Source organism: Portunus trituberculatus, chromosome 47, assembly GCF_017591435.1.
Source record: "Portunus trituberculatus isolate SZX2019 chromosome 47, ASM1759143v1, whole genome shotgun sequence".
Classification (NCBI taxonomy): domain Eukaryota; kingdom Metazoa; phylum Arthropoda; class Malacostraca; order Decapoda; family Portunidae; genus Portunus; species Portunus trituberculatus.
The window spans coordinates 37,670,616-37,689,355 of NC_059301.1; positions in this window are offsets into that span (position 1 = coordinate 37,670,616).

Genomic DNA, 18,740 nt, shown 5'->3' on the forward strand with positions numbered 1-18,740 from the left:
TGTCAGCCGTAATGTCCATCCACTTGTCAAAGTTACCACCTGTCCGCTGCAATGCTGAGATTTTTGCCATCTCCAGCTTCCTATAATGCAGTTTCCCCATTTCTACCGCAGGAACTGCAGCAACCAAGTATCCAATCACTTTGGCCACATTCCTGATTGTGTCACGACTCTGGTGAAAAAGGCGTGTGCAACTTTGAACTATTTTCTCTCCTCCTATCAGGTAAAGAGTCTATGATGTTCCCCAAATACTCCAAACGCTGTGTGGGCACAAAGACAGATTTCTTCACGTTAATACAGAAACCCACCTGCTGAAATAGCTCAAGCGTTGAATTGATACTCTCTTAGCATCCTTCAACTGAACTCTGGGTAATAAGAGTGTCATCTATGTAACTTGTGATGGTGTAGTCTCTCTGTCTCAAAGTAGCAAAAACAGGTTTCATTAGCTTAGTGAATAGGTGAGGCCCTTCAGAAACCCCATTTGGAAGGCAGGTAAATTGATAGATCTTGCCTTGCCACCGAAAACAAAGAAATTTCTGTTGCTCCTCAGCTATCCTGACAGAGTAGTAAGTGTGTCTTAGGTCCACAGAGGCCATGTAATCTCCCCTGTTAACAAGGCGAACCACCTGCTTGAAGTTTTCCATTTTAAAATGTTTATAATCCAAGTTTAGTATCATCCTAAAGCCACCATCCTTATTCTGGCATTCAAAAACAGGGGATAAAATCTGTCCCTCCTGTCTTTGTGTCAGCTTTATAACCCCAAGGTCTAAAAGCTTGTTAACCTCCTGAGTAATAATGCACCTTTCCTCCTCACTAAAAAAACATAAGTAATATCCTCAGAAAATAAGTGACTGATATCATCTACATTAATATCCAAATGACAATGTGCTACAATGTCAAGAATATGAGGATCACTTGTCAATTTTTGCCACTCATGCACAAAATGTTGAAGCCTGCCAGCTTCAAAGTCAAGTCTTATCTCAGTTATTGCCGGGGGTTGTTGGGACCCTGGCCCGTGGAGTTTTTTTGCCTCCAAAGCCTGTCGCAGAAAGGCCTGTCTGTGGTCTACCCTTTGGCCAGAAGCGTGGTGGCAATAGGGTTGGTACCTAGACGAAACACCCCGTGAGGGCCCTCTCCCAAAGGAGCCTCTGCCTGGTCCAGCATTGAACCTCCAAGTAGGTAACTGTTTCTTGGCCGTGAACTTAGATCTTAGTCTCTCAGACTCCTCAATGGTTCTGGCAGACTGAGAAACATCATCCTCGAAGAGGAATCTAGCCATTGGAGCCTTATCAGAGCACAAATGAGCATATTTCTGATTGATCTCCCGCTTAATGATAAATCTCCATGTCAAGTTGTTCCTATGGTTGGCATGGCCAAGTAAAGCCAGAGCACAATTAAGCATATGTATCTCGTTGCCCACCTCCGGGCGACCCTCCTAGGCAACCTTATCCAAAACAGTGAGTGACTTGGTGACGATCGTGGCAGCCTTAACTATGTCCTTACTGACCCCTTTCATGCGAAAGTCAGCCTTCCTTGCGTCTGTTTTCAGCGCATCCAACACCTGAGTGTTACACTCAACAGGTGCCAAAGCCGGACAGTTGCTCGGCCTCTTCACAACATCTGCCTCCATAATCTCCTTGTACTCGTCCTCACAAATGCCACAGTCAAACACACGATTGACCTTGTCAGCAACATGCTTGTCAATCCCATCTGAGATTTCATCCACTGGGCCGTAAGACTTAGCACACTGCCTGAGGACACTAACCGTGGGTAAATCGTCCTGAGAATCACCGTCCGAGTCAACCTACCATACTGAGGGAAACCCAGAAAAACTTGGGCTGGCACTGCCTCCGACTCTCACCGAGTGAGGTGTGTTGACAACATGGCTGGCGACTCCACCGCCACCTGGCGCCTTGTTTCTCTCCTTCTTCATTTCCTCCAAATCCCCACGTAATTCAGCCAAAACCTCCATAACCATATTCCAGGCTGGAGCACAGGCCTCTTCCCAAGAAGTAGAAGGCCTAGAAACGGTAGGGGAAGGCAGGTATACATCTCCTCCCTGTGAGCCGCTGGTAACGCCATGTGGAAGTTCCCGACCCGAACTTTCCTGACGGATAGAGCTCATTCCAGTCCTGGAGGAGTCCTTTCGAGAGGTGCCTTTGCCTTTATGCTGCTCATAAGTGGGTGCAGCCCTCAAACTCGGTGACGGCACGTCGGACAAACCCTCCTGGACATCAGACATGTTGGCGTGGGGAAGCAAGAGCGGAACTGTTTGTTTGTCAAGGAGAAAGAGAGTCGTAAACTCTCTTCTCAGTGCACCAAAATGGGCACGCCCCTGTTCCTGTATGGATAACAGGATGACGTTGCAGCCAGCTCCTAAACAGATAACAGGCCGAGGCAAAGCCTTTCTGCTCCAAACAAGGATAACGGGAAGAAGGCTGCCTGTACTTGAAGTCCAGGTCCTGGCGGAGCGTAGACGTCTAACTGTGACGACAACAACACAAGTACTGATGTGGCGAGACAGCATGGTGTATCTCATAGGAAAGTGAGCGGTGGCAGAGGAGTGATTTGCAGACATGAAATTGGATAAGTGTAGATATGGAGACAGGGCCACACGAGCATAAAGCCCAGGCCCTGTAAAACTACAACTAGGTAAATACACACACACAAACACACACATTAGTAGCTCTTTGATGGAAGGGAGAGTACCAAGGGAATGGAAAGAGCAAGATGTATTTCTCCATTTTGCAGTTTTGAAATTACATGAGGTAAAAAAATTTTTCAACTTATGCAAATGATTTAGAATAACACGGTGTCAAGAAAATCAAGCTGGGTGGCTAGTTTAGTTTCGTGATGTGGCCACCCGGTGTTCGACCAGCCAACATGCTGTCCCCTTGCACAGTGCCCAAAAAACTTTACTTTAAATGGGCTCCTTAAAATAATAATGATCATTTTCCAATTACAAGAGCATCCAAGATCTGAGCGTTACATTCCACTGGAGACAACGCTTCACAGTTACTGGATCTCTTGGTAGCGTCGTCCTCGAGAATTTCCTTGTACTCCTCCTCTCTCAGTCCGTTATCAAAAACATGATTCACCATGTCAGCCACCTGTCCATCAATCTCGGCCGCCACGGCATCCACAGGACCGTATACCTTGGCACACTGCTGAAGGACACTTACAGACTGCTGATCAGTCACTGTGTCCCCTTCATCATCCTCATTAGAGGAGGAGTGATCATTGGCAGTAAATCCAGAGAACTCAGCAGTCGAGGGAGAGGCAGAACGAAACATCGGCCTTCCGGTGTTTACATTGTCGGTGGGGATGTCATCACCTTCACCACCATCAGTGCCCGAACATTTACCTTCTTTCAACTTGTTCATATCCCTCCGTAATTCAGCAATAGCGTCCATAACCACGTTCCAGGGCGGACCAGGAGAAGCATCACGGTGGCCGTCAGCCCGTGAAGTGGAAGGGAATGAAGTAGCAACATGGACTGGCATGCCCGTCTTGCCATCACCATGCGATAGGTTGTGTTCATGCCGCCTAGAACTTCTAGAACATTCCCACTAAGAAGAACCACTACGAGAATTGCTGGAGCCCTTGCTGGAGTGCTTACGGGATGAGGAAGTCTTCGAATAGGAACTGGCATGTCCAGAACCGTCTTCCACGCCCGAAAGTTGAGAATCGAGCAAACCAGAAGTCAAAGACATGATGACAGCGGCAGGCAGAAGAGGAGGCTGGTCAACATCAAGAGCCGTAAGCTTCAAAAAATGCACCAATTGGGCATGCACCCGCTCCTAAATGGATTACGGGTGTAGAATCAGTCAGCTCCTAAACGGATAACAGACTGCAGCCAGCCTTTCCGCTCCGAAATGGATAACGGCAAGAAGGCTGCCAGGCTTGATCGCCGGAACAACAAGGGACGTCTGGTTAGCGTGACAACAACGAAGCAACTGGTGGGTGCAGCAGCGCGGTGTGTCTCATGTGAATGCTTGCTTCGGCAGACAAGTGATTCGTGATGTAAAATGATCATTTTCCAATTACTATATACTCCTATATCGGATATTGAAAAAAATTTTCAAATCTTCCATTGATTTTCAAATCTTCCATTGTTACCCGTGTACCACTAATGTTGTCGTCTCTCTCCACGCTCCTAAGTGCCTTACCCAACATATCACACACATCCCACAACTCATATCCTTTAACTTAAGGTGTGTTCAAACATGTCAATATGTGATTGGCAATGTTATCCATTAAGGCTAGAGATATTGGATGGAGCTGCTACCAGTGAAACAAGACTGATATGTTCGTCTTGTCCAGCTGCTAACAGCTTTTTTTTTTTTCATTGTGATGTCATGGAAGAAGGTTTGAACTTCTAAAAAATTGTTTAGTAGGTCAGCATACCACTTGTGTTGTGCTACGACCCAAAAGTTATACAGGCAACTCCCGTTTAACGAAGGTTCACACAACGAAATTTCGCTACAACGAAGATTTCATTTTACTACCATCTGCTCGTTTAACGAACACCAAACTCGCTTTAACGAAGTTTTATCCAGGTAATTGTTTTCCAAATTTGAAAGCCCCACCATATCACGCAAGCTGACCGGCTTTTGAATACACCAGGAACTGCTGGTACTAAGGCCTGCCTCAGGAAAAATCCTGGGACACCTATAGAATAAAGATCAAGATCAAGATCAAGCCTCTCGTGGACAACACGCGCAACACTCACTCCCCAGTCAAAACATAACAGCGTCAGCAGCAGCTTGTCTTCCCTAGCTCAACTTACCACCAAAACGCCCTGCAATTGGCCTAGTGTTCGTAAGAAGACCAGGAAGTCTCTTACTCTCCAAGTGAAGCTAGATATTATTCACAGACACGAGAGGCCAGAAAACTATAGCAGTGCTGGCCACCATCTATACCCCATATTATACTGTCTCTATTTTCAAGTCAGCAGACTATTAAGAAGGCTGGTGAGACCGTATCTTCCTTGCAAGCTAAAAGAACCACCTGATCTCGTGACTCTACAATGGATAAAATGGAAAGCCTTGTGGAAATGTGGTACATAAGTTTTGTATGCAGTACAATGATGCGCACTATGTTTACATTCCACAGGTTACCGGTTAGTGTCTTTCCCGTTTCATTCTTCCTCCCTTCATAAAGTTAAGATCATCAACATTATAAAGTTACGTACATACATACATTAGTGTACATTATAATGACTTAGATTAAACTACCTAAATGTTTGACATCATAATTTTTACTTTCATTAAACCTTTTATTGTACTATGATGCACTCTCGCTTTGCTTACTCTCAATGGAAGTTCAAATCAGGGGTTAAACTTGTTATAATCGGTTCGCTTAATGAAGTTTTGCTTAACGAAGTGTTTTTTTAGGAACGTAACACCTTCGTTAAACGGGGGTTGCTTTGATTTCTTAAACACCCGCACATCCAGCAGTGTATTATTCGGTAGACAAAAGGCTGTCATAAGCTGGGATCCTACATCCTTAAAGCTTCTTCACCACCATAGTAAATGTTTCTATTCATTCGCATTTGAGTCGTTCAGAATAGTAGTGACGTATGCGTCACCCAAGCCGATTTTGAGGTTTGTATACCATTTTCTTCGTCTCGTCTTCTGCTTTCCGAATCTGCAATGTCCAAGTCAAAATTCAGCCTGCAACATGGTCAAAATTTCCATTCCTTGGAGGGGTACACACGGGCGTGCAGCCGTCAACAAAAAAAAAAACTTCTCGCGCTCACTCGGTAATGACGTATTTACTCGAGCAAGCAATGGAAGGCCTGCATTTTCACCATGGCGTGTCCCAGCAATCTGTAGTATAGCACTTTCTTCTTCCTATTTTGTTTGGGTCGCATCTGTGCCATCAGAAGTACAGGCAAATCCCGCTTAACGAAGGCGTTATGTTCCTAATAAACCCTTCGTTAAGCGAAACTTCGTTAAGCGAACCAATTATAACAAATTTAACCCCTGAGTTGAACTTCCATTGAGAGTAAACAAAGCGAGAGTGCATCATAATACAGTGAAAGGTTTAATGAAGTTAAACATTTAGGCAGTTTCATTTAAGTCATTATAATGTACACTAATATATGTATGTACGTAACTTTATAATGTTGATGATCTTATATTTATGAAGGGAGGGAGAGTGAAACGGGAAAGACACTAACCGGCAACCTGTGGAATGTAAACAAAGGGCACATCATTGTATCACATACAAAACTTATGTACCACATTTCCACAAGGCTTTCCATTTTATCCATTATAGAGTCACGAGTTCAGGGGGTTCTTTTAGCTTGCAAGGAATATATGGTCTCATCAGTCTTCTTAATAGAGTCTGCTGACTTGAAAATAGTAGAGACTGTAGATAGAGGCGACATTGCAGGGCGTTTTGGTGGTAAGTTGAGCGAGGAAAGACAAGCTGCAGCTGACGCTGTTATTGTTTTGAACAGGGGGAGTGAGTGGTGCGCATGTTGTCCACGAAAGGCACTGGTGTATTCAAAAGCCTGTCAGCTTGCGTGATACGGCGGTACTTTCAAACTTGGAAAAAATTACCTGGATAAAACTTCGTATAAGCGAGTTTGGTGTTCATTAAACGAGCAGATGGTAGTAAAATGAAACCATCGTTGTAGCAAAATTTTGTTGTGTGAACCTTTGTTAAGCAGGGGTTGCCTGTATTATGCCAATAAGGGTGAAATTCCGCTAGTAGTGAACGCATTAATCGATCGTATCGGTATCACATTAAAGTGACCACACTGTGAATTTTACACCAAGGTATCTCCACCCGGGCCACTTAGCGACTAATGGGGAGGCAGGGATGCAGTGACATGACTGATGACAGCCAATGAGAGCCTGCCATTGTCCCTCCCCTCATGCACATGCACTGTATTTATTTGGATTTATAAAAGGCATTTGACAAAGTGCCACATGCAAGATTACTGTGGAAGTTAGAGGAGAAGGGTGGCTTAAAAGGAAGCACATTGATATGGATGGAAAATTATTTGAGGGGAGAGAAATAAGGACAGTAGTTACAGATATGAAGTCCAAGTGGAGAGCAGTAGAAAGCGGAGTGCCGCAGGGGTCAGTATTAGCACCAATACATTTACTCATATATATAAACGACATGCCAGAAGTGAACAGCTAAATAAATCTGTTTGCGGAAGAGACAAAACTGTGCAGAGTTATAAAGCAAAAAGAGGATTGTGAAATACCGCAGGAAGACCTAAATAAGATCTGGGAATGGAGTAAAAAGTAGGAAATGGAATTCAATGTGGACAAAAGCCATCTCATGGAAATGGGAAAGAGTGAAAGACGACTCATGGGAATCTATAAGATGGGAGATGGAGTAGAACTGGAGAAAGTAATAAAGGAAAAGGACTTAGGAGTGACGATGGAAGAAAACAATCAACCAGTAAGCCATATTGATAGAATTTTTAGAGAAACATATAATTTGCTGAGGAATATTGGAGTAGCATTTCACTACATGGACAAAGAAATGATGAAGAAATTGATAAATACTATAATAAGATCCAGATTGGAATAAAAAGAAACACATAAGGAAATTGGAGAGGCTACAAAAAATGGCTACAAGAATGGCCCCAGAACTTGAAGGGATGACATATGAGGAGAGACTAAAGGCTATGGATCTACCAACCTTGGAACAAAGAAGGGAGAGAGGAGACCTGCTACAAGTCTATAAATTGATCAACCGAATGGACCAAGTGGATAATGAGAAACTGATCCTGAGAGAAGAATATGACATCCGAAGCACACGATCGCATAGTAAAAAGCTGAGAAAGGGAAGATGTCTGAGAGATATTAAAAAATATAGTTTCCCGCAGAGATGTATTGAGACGTGGAACAGTTTAGATGAAGAAGTAGTGTCTGCAACGAGTGTGCACACTTTTAAAGTAAGATTGGATAAGTGTAGATATGGAGACGGGGCCACACAAGCATAAAGCCCAGGCCCTGTAAAACTACAACTAGGTAAATACAGAGAGAGAGAGAGAGAGAGAGAGAGAGAGATCAACCACTCCTATTCCTTGGGGGGAGCAAGGGTCAGGTGTGAGAAACACATTCTCTATCTCTCTCTCTCTCTCTCTCTCTCTCTCTCTCTCTCTCTCTCTCATTGCTTCAATTTTTTTTTTCATTATATTTTCGTTGTTTACTGTTAAAACAATTATTTTTAATAGAATTAATGATATTAAGTAGAACAAAATGTTTATCATTACTTATGTTACTAGACACACTCACACAAGTGTGTGTTTCACTGTTTGATCTGCTGCAGTCTCTGACGAGACAGCCAGACGTTACTCTACGGAACGAGCTCAGAGCTCATTATTTCCAATCTTCGGATAGGCCTGAGACCAGGCACACACCACACACCGGGACAACAAGGTCACAACTCCTCGATTTACATCCCGTACCTACTCACTGCTAGGTGAACAGGGGCTACACGTGAAAGGAGACACACCCAAATATCTCCACCCGGCCGGGGAATCGAACCCCGGTCCTCTGGCTTGTGAAGCCAGCGCTCTAACCACTGAGCTACCAGGTGTGTGTGTGTGTGTGTGTGTGTGTGTGTGTGTGTGTGTGTGTATTTACCTAATTGTATTTACCTAATTGTAACATACGGGAAAAGAGCTATGCTCGTACTGTCCCGTCTCCATATCTACTAATGTCCAGCTTTTTCTTAAAATCATGAATATTCCTTGCGTTGACCACTTCCACGTCTAAACTATTCCATGCTTCCACCCTTCTATGAGGAAGCTATATTTTTCACATCTCTCCTATAAGTGGCCATTTTAGTTTTTCCCATGCCCTCTCGACATTCTTTCATTCCACATACACAGATCTTCCCTATCCATTTTTCCATGCCAATCATCACTCTGTATATTGCTATCAGGTCTCCCCTTTCTCTTCTGTTTTCCAGGGTCGGAAGTTGCATTCTGTTCAGTCTGTCTTCATAAGTCAAATCTCTTAAGTCAGGCACCATTTTTGTTGCAGCCCTCTGTACTTTCTCTAGTTTCCTTATGTGTTTCTTTAAGTTCGGAGCCCACTGTATTGTTGCATATTCAAGCCTCGGTCTTATCATTGCAGTAATTATTTTCTTCATCATTTCTTCATCTAAATATACGAACGCCACTCTTATGTTCCTTAATAAGTTCAATACTTCTCCAATTATTTTGTTTATATGTCTCTCTGGCGATAGGTCATTATTGGTAATTGTCACCCCAAGGTCTTTTTCTTCATGACTGGTTTTTATGTCTTCATTTCCTATCTTGTACATACTCCTGATTCTTCTTTCACTCTTGCCAAACTCTAATTTCTTGCATTTTGTCGTGTTGAACTCCATTTGCCATGTACAGCTCCATTTCCATATTCTGTCCAAGTCTTCCTGGAGTAGTTCGCAATCTTTGTCACATCTCACTTTTCTTAACAAATTTGCATCGTCTGCAAATAGGCTCACATAACTGGACACCCCATCCACCATGTCATTTATGTAGACCGCGAACATTACTGGTGCCAACACTGATCCCTGTGGAACTCCACTCTCCACCAAGCCCCATTCTGATGGTCTGTCCTTAATTATTGTTCTCATTTCTCTTCCTACCAAAAAGTCTTCCATCCATTTTAGTAAACTGCCATGCACTCCTCCTACCATTTCAAGTTTCCAGATCAGTCTCCGGTGTGGTACCTTATCAAAGGCCTTTTTTAAATCCAGATATATTCCATCAGCCCAACCATCTCTTTCCTGTATTACATCTATCACCCTCGAATAGTAACATATCAGGTTTGTCGTGCATGAACGCCCTTTTCTAAAACCAAATTGACACTCACAAAGTATGTCATTTTCTCCAAGAAGTCTGTCCATCTATTCTTCACCACCCTCTCACACATCTTAGCTACCACACTTGTAAGTGACACTGGTCTATAGTTCAATGGGTCTCTCTTGTTACCTGATTTATAAATTGGGACAATGTTAGCTCTTTTCCAGTCTTGGGGCACTACACCTTCCCTTAATGAGACATCAATTACTTCACAAACTTTTTCTGCCAGTTGCTCCCTGCATTCTCTTAAAATCCATCCTGATACCCCATCAGGTCCCACAGCTTTTCTCACTTCTAAACTCCCCATCATATTCTTGATCTCCTCCACAGTTACTTGAAACTCCTTCATAATCCCTTTCTGTTCCATTACCAGTGGTTTGTCAAAAGCAGTCTCCTTTGTGAATACCTTCCGAAAGCATCCATTCATAGCCTCTGCCATTTCCGTGGGATCCTCACTGCATACTCCATTTACTTCTAAACTTTCAATACTTTCTCTATTTTTGATGTTGTTGTTCACATGTCTGTAAAAAAGCCTTGGTTGGTCTTTACATTTATCAATTATATCCTTTTCTTGTTTCTTTCTTTCTTCTCTTCTAATCAACACATATTCATTTCTTGCTCTTTTGTAACTTTCCCACTGCTTAATCCGTCTTTTCCTTCTCCACCTCTTCCATGCATCCTCTTTTCTTGTTCTAGCCTTTTCACATCTATCGTTAAACCAGTCCTGCTTTCCAACTTCTCTGTTTTTTTTTTTTTTTTTTTTTTTTACATTACAAGGGCACTGGCCAAGGAAAACAAAGTGTTGGAAAAAAAAATCCCGCTGGTTGCCAGGCCCTGTGAAGAGGAAAGTAGGAGAAAGAGAAAAACAAAAAATCTAAAAGGAGGGTCCAGTTAACGTAAGAGGTGTCTTGACACTCCTCTTTTGAAAGAGTTTAAGTCATAGGCAGGTGGAAATACAGACACAGGTAGAGAGTTCCAGAGTTTACCAGTGTAGGGAATGAAGGAGTGAAGATACTGGTTAACTCTTGCATTAGGAAGATGGACAGAATAGGGATGAGAAGAAGTAGAGAGTCTTGTGCAGCGAGGCCGCAGGAGGGGAAGGCATGCAGTTAGCAAGTTCAGAAGAGCAGACAGCATGAAAACAGCGGTAGAAGACAGATAAAGATGCAACATTGCGGCGGTGACTTAAAGAATCAAGACAGTCAGTTAGAGGAGAAGAGTTGATAAGACGAAAAGCTTTAGATTCCACCTTGTTTAGTAAAGCTGTGTGTGTGGATCCCCCCCAGACATGAGAGCCATACTCCATACACGGGCGGATAAGGCCCCTGTACAGAGCAAGCAGCTGGGAGGGAGAGAAAAATGGACGAAGACGCCACAGGACACCTAACTTCTTGGAAGCTGATTTAGCAAGAGTAGAGATGTGAAATTTCCAGTTTAGATTTTTAGTGAAGGATAGACCGAGTGTGTTTAATGTAGAGGAGAGGGAAGTTGAGTGTTATTGAAGAAGAGAGGATAGTTGTCTGGAAGGTTATGTCGAGTAGATAGTTGTAGAAATTGAGTTTTTGAGGCATTGAACAAAACCAGGTTTTCTCTGCCCCAATCAGAAACAAGTGAAAGATCAGAAGTTAGGCGTCCTATAGCATCTCGCCTTGAGTCATTTAATTGTTGTTGGGTTGGGCGTCTGTTGAACGCTGTTGAATAATGCAAGGTGGTATCATCAGCATAGGAGTGGATAGGGCATTGAGTCAGATTTAGGAGATCATTGATGAATAATAGAAAGAGAGTGGGTGATAGGACAGAACCCTGTGGAACACCACTGTTGATAGTTTTAGGGAAGAACAGTGACCGTCTACTACAGCAGCAATAGAACGATCGGAAAGGAAACTGGAGATGAAGGTACAGAGAAAGGATAGAATCCGTAGGAGGGTAGTTTAGAAATTAAAGATTTGTGCCAGACTCTATCGAAGGCTTTCGATATGTCAAGGCCGACAGCAAAGGTTTCACCGAAGTCCCTAAAGAGGATGACCAAGATTCAGTTAGGAAAGTAAGAAGATCACCAGTAGATCTGCCTTTACGGAAACCATACTGGCAATCAGAGAGAAGGTTGTGAGCTGATAGATGCCTCATTATCTTCCTATTAAGGATAGACTCAAAGGCTTTAGAAAGGCAGGAAATCAAAGCTATAGGGCGGTAGTTAGAAGGATTGGAGTGGTCACCTTTTTAGGGACAGGTTGAATGTGAGCAAACTTCCAGCAAGAAGGATAAATAGAAGTAGAGACACAGATGAAAGAGTTTGACCAGGCAGTGAGCGAGTTCGGAAGCACAGTTTTGAGAACAACAGGAGGGACTCCATCCGGACCGTAAGCCTTCCGAGAATCAAGGCCAGAGAGGGCCAGGAAAACGTCTTTATAAAGAATTTTAATTTTAGGGATGAAGTAGTCAGAGGGTGGAGGAGTAGGAGGAATATGCCCAGAATCATCCAAAGTTGAGTTGGTAGCAAAGGTTTGAGCGAAGAGTTCAGCTTTAGAAAAGAAGAGACAGCTGTAGAGCCATCTGGATGAAGTAAAGGAGGGAAAGACGAAGAAGTAAAGTTGTTAGAGATATTATTGGCTAGATGCCAGAAATCTCGAGAGGAGTTAGAATTGGAAAGACTTTGACATTTTCTATTGATGAAAGAGATTTTAGTAAGTTGGAGAATAGATTTGGCATGATTACGGGCAGAAATATATAGGGCATGAGTTTCAGCAGTTGGATGGCTACGGAACCGTTTGTGAGCCGCCTCTCTATCATTGACAGCACGAGAACAAGCAGAGTTAAACCAAGGCTTTTTAGCTTTAGGGTTAGAGAAAGTATGAGGAATGTATAGCTCCATGCCAGAGATAATCACCTCTGTTATGCGCTTGGCACAAAGAGAAGGATCTCTGACATGAAAACAATAATCATCCCAAGGAAATCAGAATAGTACTGCCTTAGTTCCTCCCACTTAGCAGAGTTAAAATGCCAGAAGCACCTCCGCTTAGGCGGGTCCTGAGGCTGCACTGGAGTGATAGAACAGGTAACGGAAATTAGATTGTGGTCGGAGGAGCCCAACGGAGAGGAAAGTTTAACAGAGTAAGCAGAAGGGTTGGAGGTTAGGAAAAGATCAAGAATGTTGGGCGTGTCTCTAAGGCGGTCAGGAATACGGGTAGGGAACTGCACTAGCTGCTCTAGGTCATGAAGGATAGCAAAGTTGAAGGTTTGTTCACCAGGTTGGTCAGTGAAAGAAGATGAAAGCCAAAGCTGGTGGTGAACATTGAAATCCCCTAAAATGGAGATCTCAGCAAAAGGAAAGTGAGATAAGATGTGCTCCACCTTGTTGTCTTATTGGTACAAATTTTTTCTCACCTTCTTTGTATATTTTTATAAATTCCTTCCACTTTTCATTTGCTCCCTTAGCACTCTTGAATTTCATCCAATTTGTCTCTTGAAAGAATTTCTTTAGGTTTCCAAAATCTGTCTTGGCATAATTCCATCTTCCCACTTTATATTCTTCATTTCTTCTAGATTTCTCTTCATCTATCACCTTGAACTCCAAAACTGCATGATCACTCTTTGCTAAAGGGCACTCCACCCTCATCTCCTCAATGACCATTGGCTCTGTACTAAAGACCAAGTCCAGTCTTGACGATGCTCCTCTCCTCCAAACCTAGTATCTTCTTTGACCCACTGAGTTAACACATTTTCCATTGCCAGTGTCAATAGTGTATTTCCCATGTTGTCTCTGATCCTTCCATTGACCAGTCCTCCCAACACACCTCTTTACAATTAAAATCTCCCATCATTATAGTTCGTTCACAGCCACCCAACATTTCTTCCAGACATGTTCCTGTATCACTTATCATTTCTTCATATTCCTGTACTGACCATGCATTTGTCTTAGGTGGTACGTACACCACTATGTAGTGCCTCTTTTTCCTTCATTAGTTTCTGCTCTGATCTTTAGCACTTCTGTCTTTCCCATACCTTCTTTCACTTGATCCACCTTTATATCTTTCTTAACCAGCAACATCACTCCTCCTCCCATCTTACCTACTCTATTTCTTTTCCAAACATTATATTTCCCTTCTCCAACCATCATCAGGTCTTCTTCCTCTCTCAGTTTTGTTTCAGTAAGACCCACAATATCTGGGTTCTTGTCCCTCAAGTAATCGTTGAGTTCTAAAATCCCCGATATTACTCCTTTTATGTTGGAATACATTACATTCCGCTCATACGTAAGTTTCTTTAGTCCTTTCTTGCTGTACTTTTCTGGATTATGAACCACTTCCTCAGTCTCATATCCAAGATTCTCCAGAAAAACTCTTTCTTCTCCTCTTCTGTCCTCTCTTCATTTTTTCTCAAAGCCTCCTTTCTCAACTCATTTAACATTTCTCTTTCCTTTTCACCGAGATCTCTTCTCAACCAAATCTTCCTTGTTGTTTCCTGCTGGGCTAGCCTCCATGACTTCTCCACCAATTCATCTACATCCTTTTGTGACTTAAGTTTGATTCTTATTGGCCTCATACCTTCTCTGTGAACTTTCCAATTCTATGGAAGTCCTCTATTTCTTGTACTAGGTCTTTTCCTCCTCCTGCACCACATTAATGATATTATTTATCACCTTTTTATGTTTTCTCTCTCTCCATTTTACTCGGTGTCTTATCCTCCTCCACACCAAATATCACCACACATCTCTTTTTGTCTACAGTTTCCCTCACCAATGTCTCATTTGACTTAATAACCTTCACCACTTTCTCAGCAATCTTCTCTTCTATGATCTGTTGATCTATAATTTCAGCAAGGCCCAAAGTTTTCTCCCAGACTCTTTGATTTCCTTTTCCAGACTTGCAACTTTGTAATTTACCTCCTTTCTTTCTACTTCCTGACTTTTTTTCCATTCAGCCTGCTTCTCCATCATTTTTCCTAGAGATTCTCCACATTTGTCGCAATTCACTTTAATTAGCTTAACTTCCTCTTTCAGTACTTCATTTTCTTTCTTCATATCGGCACACTCTTTCATTACATTGTCATAACTCGTTTCCAGGCCCCATACTTTTCAAACAGTTTTCAGTTTTACCTTCAACTCCAGAATTTTCTTCACATAAATGCTCTTCTCCATTATTCCTTGAAATCCTGTGTGTGTGTGTGTGTGTGTGTGTGTGTGTGTGTGTGTGTGTGTGTGTGTGTGTGTGTGTGTGTGTGTGTGTGCAGCATGCTCAGAACTGCACTTAGAGAGAGAGAGAGAGAGAGAGAGAGAGAGAGAGAGTAGTAGTAGCAGTAATAGTAGTAGTAGCAGTAGTAGTAAAAGTAGCAGTAGTAGTAGTATCGGTAGTAGTAGTAGTAGTAGTAATAGTAGTAGTAGTAGTAGTCGTAGTAGTAGTAGTTCTAGTAGCAGTAGTAGTATTATTATTATTATTATTATTATTATTATTATTATTATTATGAGGTCAATGAAGGCGACCCACTGGAAAGCATAACTGCATAAACCCAAAGGCCCAGTGGGCGGCACCTCACCGATAAGTGAAAGGAAGTAACAGGAATGAACAACAGAATAGGAAGATTGGTAGAGATCTAAGAGGTAGTGAGTTCAGAGAGAAGAAAGGTATTCACACGTTTTTTAAATGCTTCAATGTTACTAGAATTAACAATCTCGTTGGGAATTGTATTCCAGAGTCTAGCAGATACTGGGATAAAACATCGGGAAAATTGTGAAGTATTACATCGATTCACAGACAAGGAACGGTCATTCATGATCAAGGATTGTCTTGTAGCACGTGCTGGTAGTGAAGGGACAGGCAAATGACAATGCAACGGGTGGTTGGAATTAGACATGATTTTGAAGAAATAGGACAATGATCCAACCAAACGACGATGCCGAAGATTAATCTCAAGATTAGGAAGAAGAAATTTAATCTGGTTGAATGCTCTATCTAAAAGCTTTAAGTGAGACTCTGCTGCAGAGATCCACACAGAGTGACAATATTCAAAATGAGGCAGTATGAAAGAGTAAAAGCAATTTCTTACAATATCATCAGAGGAATATATCCGCCTACATTTGCGTAACAAACCAACTTTACATGAGACTGATGATGCAAGTGAACAAGTGCAACTCAAAAGTAAGTTTGGGATCAAGGGTGACTCCGAGTAACTTCAGAGACGAACAATTAGGAATAGGTACTTCGTTGACAACAATATCAGGGTGAACTGGGAAAGGTGTCCTTGATCTACTAATAACCATACTATGGGATTTACTCGGGTTCAGTTTCATACCCCACCGATCACACCATGACAGAATCCTTGAAACATCTTGAGTGAGTACATTAGCGACTCTCTGCCTATCCTGTGGGGAAGGAATTGTCGCATATATAGTGGTGTCATCAGCATAAGCAACCATATTAGATTCAATCCCACACCACATGTCAGATGTATAAATAATAAAAAGAAGAGGTCCCAGAACACTTCCCTGCAGAACACCGGATACAACTGGACTAAAAGAACTAAGGCACCCATCAACAGTCACACGCTGCCTTCGACTCGTTAGGAACTCTGACAGAACTTGATGGACGCGGCCACCAATACCAATAGATCTAACTTTCGATAAAAGGGCTCTATGATTAACACGATCAAATGCAGAACTAAAATCAAGTGAAATTACTCTAGATTCATGACCAGCATCAAGGGCAGCTTGCATGTCGTGCGTTATGCAAACGAGAGCATCAGAAGTACTGAGACCTTTTCTAAAACCAAACTGACTAGATGGCAACAAATTATTAATATCTAAAAACGATTGAGACGCTTGGCCAGCAGGCGCTCAAAATCTTAGATAACACCGGGGTTATGGAAATGGGTCTATAGTCACCGGGGTGAATGGAGGATGAAGATCCCTTTGGAATAGGGTAACATTTGCAGTACGCCAGCATACCGGAAAAGAACCCTTACGAAAAGAGCTCTAAAAATAACTGCCAATTTTGGAGCGAGAGGAGAAGTAATCTTTTTGTAAAAAAGAGGCAGAAAACCCAAAGGATCACAACCCCCGAATGAGTCTAACTCATTAAGATATCTTAAGATTTCGGAGGACTTAAAGGCAATGGAGTGTAATTTAATGTCCTGGGGACAAGACGGCAGATCAAACTCTTCATCACTTTGTTTCGAGTTAAAATGGAAGCTAAAAGATTGGCTTTGTCCTTAGAATTATGGCAGATTGAACCGTCAGTACATGACAGAGGAGGTAAACTTGAGTCCACACCAAAGAGTGATTGCTTTAAAGCTGACCACCATGAGTGTGGTTGGGAGGTGCCAATCAGAACATTTTTAAGGTGTTCATTGTACTCATCCTGTGCGCTAGAATATGTACGTTGGGCAAATAAACGCAGACGAACGTAATTTTCCCATGATTCAGGTGAACGCAGTCGGGACCATTCACAATAAGCAACCTGTTTTCCACGCTGAGCACGCCTGCTCTACTACTACTACTACTAAAGTAGTAGTAGTAGTAGTAGTAATAGTAGTAGTAGTTGTTGTTGTTGTTGTTGTTGTTGTTGTTGTTGTTGTTGTTGTTGTAGTAGTAGTATTAATAATAGTAGGAGTAGTAGTAGTAGTAGTAGTAGTAGTAGTAGTAACAGTAGTAATAGTAGTAGTTGGATTATTATTATAGTAGTAGTAGTAGTAATAGTAGTAGTTGTAGTAGTAGCAGCAGCAGCAGCAGTACTAGTAGTAGTAGTAGTAGTAGTAGTAGTAGTAGTAGTAGTAGTAGTTGTAGTAGTAGCAGTAGTTGTTGTTGTTGTTGCTGTTGTTGTTGTTGTTGTAGTAGTAGTAGTAGTAGTAATAGTAGTAGTAAGTAATTAGTAGTACTAATAGTAGTAGTTGTAGTAGTAGTTGTCGTATTATTATTATTATTATTGTTGTTATTATTATTATTAGTACTAGTAGTAGTAGTAGTAGTAGTAGTAAGTAATTAGTAGTACTAATAGTAGTAGTTGTAGTAGTAGTTGTCGTATTATTATTATTATTATTATTATTGTTATTATTATCATTATTATTATTAGTAGTAGTAGTAGTAGTTTTTGTAGCAACAGTACTAGTAGTAGTAGTAGTTTTTGTAGCAGCAGTAGTAGTAGTTTCAGTAAACTTATTGTTCTGCCTAATGTAATTTATATTGGAAATAAAAGTTTAAAGGAACAAATAAGAAGAAAATATGTAAATAAGATGAACAGAGAGAGAGAGAGAGAGAGAGAGAGAGAGAGAGAGAGAGATTACTACACTAATCATTGATGAAAATTATAATAAAACAATCGTAATAATTGTAAATATGATAATAATAGAAATGTCATAAAACACTAAAATCATACAATAATATTTATAATAATAATGACAATAATGTGTGTGTGTTCGTGAGAGAGAGAGAGAGAGAGAGAGAGAGAGAGAGAGAGTGAGTGAGATTTTATCCATTGAGGTGACGACCTGATAAGCTTCTTCCTTAGGTCAAAAGGCGGAAGACTCAAAGTCGTAAAAGGTGTGAAATATTTTGTTAATCCTCTCGCTTCCATCACTACCACTGCTACCACCACCACCACCACCACCACCACCACCACTTTGAAGTCATTGACATTTGTAAACTCTACTATACAATATCAATATATGAATATCATATTGATTTCAATAGTAAAACTTCAATGCTGAAAATGAAATATTAAATCTCTCTCTCTCTCTCTCTCTCTCTCTCTCTCTCTCTCTCTCTCTTTCTGTATATATATATATATATATATATATATATATATATATATATATATATATATATATATATATATATATATATATATATATATATATATGAAGGATGAGGGTGGAGGAGGAGGAGGAGGAGGATGGTGGTTGTTGTGGA